This window comes from Electrophorus electricus, unplaced genomic scaffold (assembly GCF_041902795.1).
Source record: "Electrophorus electricus isolate QZ-2024a unplaced genomic scaffold, ASM4190279v1 Scaffold243, whole genome shotgun sequence".
NCBI lineage: Eukaryota > Metazoa > Chordata > Actinopteri > Gymnotiformes > Gymnotidae > Electrophorus > Electrophorus electricus.
The window spans coordinates 32,501-40,000 of record NW_027658523.1 but is presented as its reverse complement, the minus strand read 5'-3'; the positions used below and the strand labels follow the sequence as shown (position 1 = coordinate 40,000).

Genomic DNA, 7,500 nt, shown 5'->3' with positions numbered 1-7,500 from the left:
CGACCCCCCCCACCCCCCCCACCGGGGGAGGGGGGGGGGGAACGCATGTAACAACAACCTCCCTCCGCTCGCGCACGTAACGGAACAGAACAGACACCTTTCCGTGATCCGCCTGCGCAGGGGGTGAGAAAAGAAGCGAAAACGTGGGCAGCCAAAGCGGAGAGAACCCACCGGCAGCCACGCTCGCTTCTTTCTCGGGCGCAGGGGACCACGTTCCTGGCCAGGCCAGGAGCGGAGCCGAAACGAACCGAAACGAACCGAAGCGGGGGAGGAGAAGCTTGTGCACGGAGAACGGGCACTCAACCGCAGCGAACCCACCGACCGGATCTCACCGAGACAGCGACCGGGAACCGTCTGCTTTTAGGAAGACGGAGGCCAGGGGGCACCCCCCCACCTACGAACCTCCAACCGCGGTCCCGCCTGAGAAGGCAGGTCCGACAGATAGGAATAGCGACCCTCAGACAGGCGTAGCCCCGGGATGGACCCGGGGCCGCAATGTGCGTTCGAAATGTCGATGATCAATGTGTCCTGCAATTCACATTAGTTCTCGCAGCTGGCTGCGTTCTTCATCGACGCACGAGCCAAGTGATCCACCGCTAAGAGTTGTACTCTTTTATTTCAGGCTCAGTTTAGGTCTTTCACCACGACTACAAAGACAGGTTTAAAAGGTTTCACCAACCGGTCAGGCGCCCCCGTCTGCGAGTGTTGAAACGGGCGCGGGGTTGCGCTTTGCCCACACGCCCCACGTGGCAGACGAGTCAGTCTTTGAACCGCGGCCCTCCGCGCCCGCCCCGTCCGACCCCTCGAAAGGGGTGGAACTCACGTAGCGTGGGCCAAGCCCTAGGTACCTGCCGGGGGTCCCCCTGAGACTCCTTTCTGAGAGAGAGAAGCAGGGGAACCGGCTGCGCCACCCACCACCACCACGCCCCAGGACGCCGGTGGGCGGACGAACACAGGAAGGGCCATGGCCTGCCCCACGAGGAGCAGCGCTCGCAACCCCCCCCGGAAAGTCCGCTCGTCAGCGAGCAAGGGGACGGGGATGAATGACAAGGACAACAAAATAGGAAAACCCCTCGCGGTGGACGGAGGCAGCGGCCGTGCGAGCGAGAGGGAGGGCGCGGGACGGACCCGTACGACCCGCTCGACTCGCAGGCGCTTCTCCTGCCGGCAAGGTGAGGGGAAACCGGCCTTCGCCCGACGAGCGGGGACGCCGAGTTTTTTGAACGACGCGTCTCTCGCGCTGGAACCCAGAGAATACCGGGGCCTGCGGGGGGGGGGTGCTGAAGGACGACGCGGAGGAAGAGGCGGAGGACGAGGAAGGGGTGGGAGGGACTAGGCTCCTCCTTTATGCCTTCTGTCCAGCCTGACCTGCAAGCGACCACGTGTAACAGCAACCCCGAAGACCCTTTCGACCCTGGGCCCCGACGCGGGGGGACGGCGAAGTCGAGGGGGTCGGGAGAGGAGGCACGCCGGACAGCGTTACCCGTTAATGATCCTTTCGCAGGTTCACCTACGAAAACCTTGTTACGACTTTTACTTCCTCTAGATAGTCAAGTTTGATCGACTTCTCGGCGCTCCGCCAAGGCCCGCGAGGAGCCCCGGCGGGGCCGATCCGAGGACCTCACTAAACCATCCGATCGGTAGTAGCGACGGGCGGTGTGTACAAAGGGCAGGGACTTAATCAACGCGAGCTTATGACCCGCGCTTACTGGGAATTCCTCGTTCATGGGGAATAATTGCAATCCCCAGTCCCCATCACGAATGGGGTTCAGCGGATTACCCGCACCTCTCGGTGTAGGGTAGGCACACGCTGATCCAACCATTGTGGCGCGCGTGCAGCCCCGGACATCTAAGGGCATCACAGACCTGTTATTGCTCCATCTCGCGTGGCTGAACGCCACTTGTCCCTCTAAGAAGTTTGACGCCGACCGCGGAGGGCCGCGTAACTATTTAGCATGCCGGAGTCTCGTTCGTTATCGGAATTAACCAGACAAATCGCTCCACCAACTAAGAACGGCCATGCACCACCACCCACAGAATCGAGAAAGAGCTATCAATCTGTCAATCCTTTCCGTGTCCGGGCCGGGTGAGGTTTCCCGTGTTGAGTCAAATTAAGCCGCAGGCTCCACTCCTGGTGGTGCCCTTCCGTCAATTCCTTTAAGTTTCAGCTTTGCAACCATACTCCCCCCGGAACCCACAGACTCGTGGTTTCCCTCACGCTGCCCGGCGGGTCATGGGAATAACGCCGCCGGATCGCGGGTCGGCATAGTTTACGGTCGGAACTACGACGGTATCTGATCGTCTTCGAACCTCCGACTTTCGTTCTTGATTAATGAAAACATTCTTGGCAAATGCTTTCGCTTTCGTCCGTCTTGCGCCGGTCCAAGAATTTCACCTCTAGCGGCGCAATACGAATGCCCCCGGCCGTCCCTCTTAATCATGGCCCTGGTTCAGGAAACCCACAAAATAGAACCGGAGTCCTATTCCATTATTCCTAGCTCAGGTATTCAGGCGAGAAGCGGGCCCGCTTTGAACACTCTAATTTTTTCAAAGTAAACGCTCCGAGCCCCGTCCGGACACCCAGCCAAGGGCATCCGGGGGGCACCGGGAGACAGGGTCTGAGACAGGCGGTGGCACGCCTCGCGGCGGACCGCCAGCCCACTCCCGACATCCAACTACGAGCTTTTTAACTGCAGCAACTTTAATATACGCTATTGGAGCTGGAATTACCGCGGCTGCTGGCACCAGACTTGCCCTCCAATGGGTCCTCACCCATGGGTTTAGGATACGCTCATTCCGATTACAGGGCCTCGAAAGAGACCTGTATCGTTATTTTTCGTCACTACCTCCCCGTGTCGGGAATGGGTAATTTGCGCGCCTGCTGCCTTCCTTGGATGTGGTAGCCGTTTCTCAGGCTCCCTCTCCGGAATCGAACCCTGATTCCCCGTTACCCGTGGTCACCATGGTAGCCGACTATGGTACCATCGAAAGTTGATAGGGCAGACATTCGAATGAGACGTCGCCGCCGCGGAGGGCGCGCGATCGGCCCGAGGTTATCTAGAGTCACCAAAGCGGCCGGGGGGCCCGAGCCCCCCGGATGGGTTTTGGGTCTGATAAATGCACGCATCCCCCGAAGGGTCAGCGCTCGTTTGCATGTATTAGCTCTAGAATTACCACAGTTATCCGAGTAACGTGTGGAGCGATCAAAGGAACCATAACTGATTTAATGAGCCATTCGCAGTTTCACTGTACCGGCCGTGTGCACTTAGACCTGCATGGCTTAATCTTTGAGACAAGCATATGTTACTGGCAGGATCAACCAGGTAGTTTGCACCGTGGTCTGGGATGAACCACGAGTGACATCCGCCTCCCCTTCCGGGGGCTAGGAAGCAGCGGGTTGTAAGTGCGTGCGCCGTCAGGTCCAGACGCCATACAGGGCTACCCAGGACAGCTTCCGCGGCCAGTGTAAACGTGCTCGCGCACCGCCCTCTGGCCTTCGGACGCCGACCTCTCACCTTGATGCAAAGCTGTCCCATCCGGTCATGCCCGCACCGTACCCCGTCCACCTCCTCCGGAGGTGCGGACGGCCGACTCCAGGTGCTTTCGGCGTTCCCTCTCTTCACGCCGTTTTGATTTTCGTGGGCCGCTGGTGGGGGGACAAGGGAAAGACCTCGTCGAATTCCCTCCCCCCTAGCCTCGCTCAACCTACGTTTCGTGATGTAACCAAGAAGAGTGATTCGTGGGCCCAGGTAGGTTTGAAGAGGAGGCCAACAAAGCAGGGCACTCCCTTCCTCCCAAACCACAGACACCAGTATAGGACAACTGAGTAGACAGACTGGCCGTCTGAGTCTCCCCCAGAGAGTTCTGGGATGGGTTACAAATAACCCCCACCCCCCATCAGAGGCTTGACCCGCTAGAACCAGGGAGGATCTGTCAAAACCGCTCTCCACATCAGAAGTTCTGGATCAGCCGGGGCTGGTCGGCAGACGTCCACCTAAGGCCGTGGCCTAACCCCGTGTGGGGGGATAGCGCTCGCACCCGTACACGTGGACACCCGCTCGTCAAATGGCTGGCTCCTCACTTACCGTAGGGGGAATGGTTTGCCTACCCCTGGCGGGTCTGGTACTCCACTCTACCAAACAAGGAAGCAACACACCAATAGACCCCTGCAACACCGGGCAGCTTTGGGCAGTGTCACTACACTCCTCCTTGTTCTTCACGTTCCTTCCGTGGTGATTTTTTTTTTTTTTTCGTGGCCATTGCCGTGCATGGCTTCCCCATCGCTTTGCATGCTCTCCATTGCCTCGTGCTGCTTCACCATTGGTCTCACCTGGAGACCGAAGCCGCTCTCCCAGTAACCCGATGGTACCTGGCCAGAAAACCCCGTGCCCGATTTCATCTAGGACAAGGGCCAAACCACAGACCGTGCCCGTCCAGGGTCAACCCCTGGTCGGACAGGCCTGGTGGGTCGATACCATGGATGTGGCAGGCCGACGAGAATCCACTGGTACATTTACAAACACGCCCACCCTGGTGGCATGGCTGTACGACCCATCGTCGAAGCACGCTGCGGCGGACTGAGCCATTGGATCCAGTTGCCTGGGCGTACACTCAGCCCAACAGACGCACTCGGGTCGGGGAGAGCAAAGCAGACTGTGTGCCTGGATGTGCCCACTTCCATAGGGGAATCGGCATGATGGTTCACTTAACCCGAGGAGGGCTCCCCTCGCGGGATAAGCACCCCCCTCGGGGGATGGGGGGGGGGGGGGGCATCCAGAGCACACCACTTTCCGGTAGGGGACAGGCGTTTGATCATGTGTCCGAGGGAGAGCTCCCCTTGCCGGCCGAACACCCCTCGGACTCCCCTTGGGCTTCCAGAGAACGCCACTGGATGAATTTAGTGCTTGGACCCCATTGATTCTCTTTGCTCTCCCATATACCCGACGGGACCTATTTGCAAAACCCCGTGCCAACCAGACCTCCAGGAAGGGGGCTGGCGGCTAACCATGCCCAGCAGGGTGCACCCTGGTCGGACACTTTGGGAGGGTCGAGAGCCTGGAAGTGCCACCCGGGGGAGTAATTCTGATTTCCGTTTTAATGCACTCAGGGACAGCCCGAGGACCTCTGTAGTGCACCTGAGGCGGACTGAGCCGTCGGGTCCAGGGGTCTGGAGTTCGGAACCTCCAGGGTTCACCTGGCTGTTCTCTTAGCCCGGCAGGGTGCACCCTGGTCGGACACTTTGGGAGGGTCGAGAGCCTGGATGTGCCACCCCGACGAGTAATGAGTTTTCCCTTCGTATCTCTTCCGGACCAGGTCCGATTCGCACGAAACTCGCTGGGCATGGCCAGGAGCGCCCCCTGCTGCCCACGCCACCGTCCCCGCGCTTCTACTCCCGAGGGCCGAGGAGACAGCGAAGCGTGGGTCGGGTCGCCTGCTTCCAGGGTCTCCCTGGTACTCTCCAGTCTCCCGAGTCCATCGGGTCCGACCTCGTATTTTTAGCCCAGACGGGGAATGAGAAAGGGGCCCCCGACCGCCCGAGGGCGGGCGCTCGCTTCTCAGCCTAGGAACGTCCGATTCCCACGAAACTTTTACGCCAGACGTTCCTGGCAGCGAGCGCGTTCAAAGGTGACCCGCGCTGCTTCTCTCCTCCCAAGGGCCGAAGAGATATTCGTCTTCAAACCCGACCGGCCCTGTGTTTGCCGCCCCGGCGGTTTTAAAAAATCATAGCGTAAAAACGGTGGGTGCGCTTCGCCTGCCGCTTGGACAGCGTTAAACGGCAGCCCCGGCTCTTTCCAAAGGGCCCTCAACCGACTTTCTGCTCCCAAGGAGCCCAGAGATATGAAACCGATAAATCAAAACCCCGTGCCAACCAGACCTCCAGGAAGGGGGCTGGCGGCTAACCATGCCCGGCAGGGTGCACCCTGGTCGGACGCTTTGGGAGGGTCGAGAGCCTGGATGTGCCACCCCGACGAGTAATGAGTTTTCCCTTCGTATCTCTTCCGGACCAGGTCCGATTCGCACGAAACTCGCTGGGCATGGCCAGGAGCGCCCCCTGCTGCCCACGCCACCGTCCCCGCGCTTCTACTCCCGAGGGCCGAGGAGACAGCGAAGCGTGGGTCGGGTCGCCTGCTTCCAGGGTCTCCCTGGTACTCTCCAGTCTCCCGAGTCCATCGGGTCCGACCTCGTATTTTTAGCCCAGACGGGGAATGAGAAAGGGGCCCCCGACCGCCCGAGGGCGGGCGCTCGCTTCTCAGCCTAGGAACGTCCGATTCCCACGAAACTTTTACGCCAGACGTTCCTGGCAGCGAGCGCGTTCAAAGGTGACCCGCGCTGCTTCTCTCCTCCCAAGGGCCGAAGAGATATTCGTCTTCAAACCCGACCGGCCCTGTGTTTGCCGCCCCGGCGGTTTTAAAAAATCATAGCGTAAAAACGGTGGGTGCGCTTCGCCTGCCGCTTGGACAGCGTTAAACGGCAGCCCCGGCTCTTTCCAAAGGGCCCTCAACCGACTTTCTGCTCCCAAGGAGCCCAGAGATATGAAACCGAAAAATCAAAACCCCGTGCCAACCAGACCTCCAGGAAGGGGGCTGGCGGCTAACCATGCCCGGCAGGGTGCACCCTGGTCGGACGCTTTGGGAGGGTCGAGAGCCTGGATGTGCCACCCCGACGAGTAATGAGTTTTCCCTTCGTATCTCTTCCGGACCAGGTCCGATTCGCACGAAACTCGCTGGGCATGGCCAGGAGCGCCCCCTGCTGCCCACGCCACCGTCCCCGCGCTTCTACTCCCGAGGGCCGAGGAGACAGCGAAGCGTGGGTCGGGTCGCCTGCTTCCAGGGTCTCCCTGGTACTCTCCAGTCTCCCGAGTCCATCGGGTCCGACCTCGTATTTTTAGCCCAGACGGGGAATGAGAAAGGGGCCCCCGACCGCCCGAGGGCGGGCGCTCGCTTCTCAGCCTAGGAACGTCCGATTCCCACGAAACTTTTACGCCAGACGTTCCTGGCAGCGAGCGCGTTCAAAGGTGACCCGCGCTGCTTCTCTCCTCCCAAGGGCCGAAGAGATATTCGTCTTCAAACCCGACCGGCCCTGTGTTTGCCGCCCCGGCGGTTTTAAAAAATCATAGCGTAAAAACGGTGGGTGCGCTTCGCCTGCCGCTTGGACAGCGTTAAACGGCAGCCCCGGCTCTTTCCAAAGGGCCCTCAACCGACTTTCTGCTCCCAAGGAGCCCAGAGATATGAAACCGATAAATCAAAACCCCGTGCCAACCAGACCTCCAGGAAGGGGGCTGGCGGCTAACCATGCCCGGCAGGGTGCACCCTGGTCGGACGCTTTGGGAGGGTCGAGAGCCTGGATGTGCCACCCCGACGAGTAATGAGTTTTCCCTTCGTATCTCTTCCGGACCAGGTCCGATTCGCACGAAACTCGCTGGGCATGGCCAGGAGCGCCCCCTGCTGCCCAGGCCTGGCTCTGGGCCTGGGCACACTTCATTCACTTTGTACCTTTAAA

At 60.1% G+C, this 7,500-nt stretch overlaps 2 non-coding genes across 2 annotated transcripts; both read right to left on the bottom strand.

Moving 5' to 3' along the window:
• Positions 1-451: 451 nt before the first annotated feature.
• LOC145655371 (5.8S ribosomal RNA) lies at positions 452-605 on the bottom strand. The gene has a single exon (XR_014121504.1). It is a non-coding gene; the product is annotated as a 5.8S ribosomal RNA (ribosomal RNA).
• An 882-nt stretch (positions 606-1,487) lies between these two features.
• Positions 1,488-3,326, bottom strand: LOC145655366 (18S ribosomal RNA). The gene has a single exon (XR_014121500.1). It is a non-coding gene; the product is annotated as an 18S ribosomal RNA (ribosomal RNA).
• Positions 3,327-7,500: the final 4,174 nt, after the last annotated feature.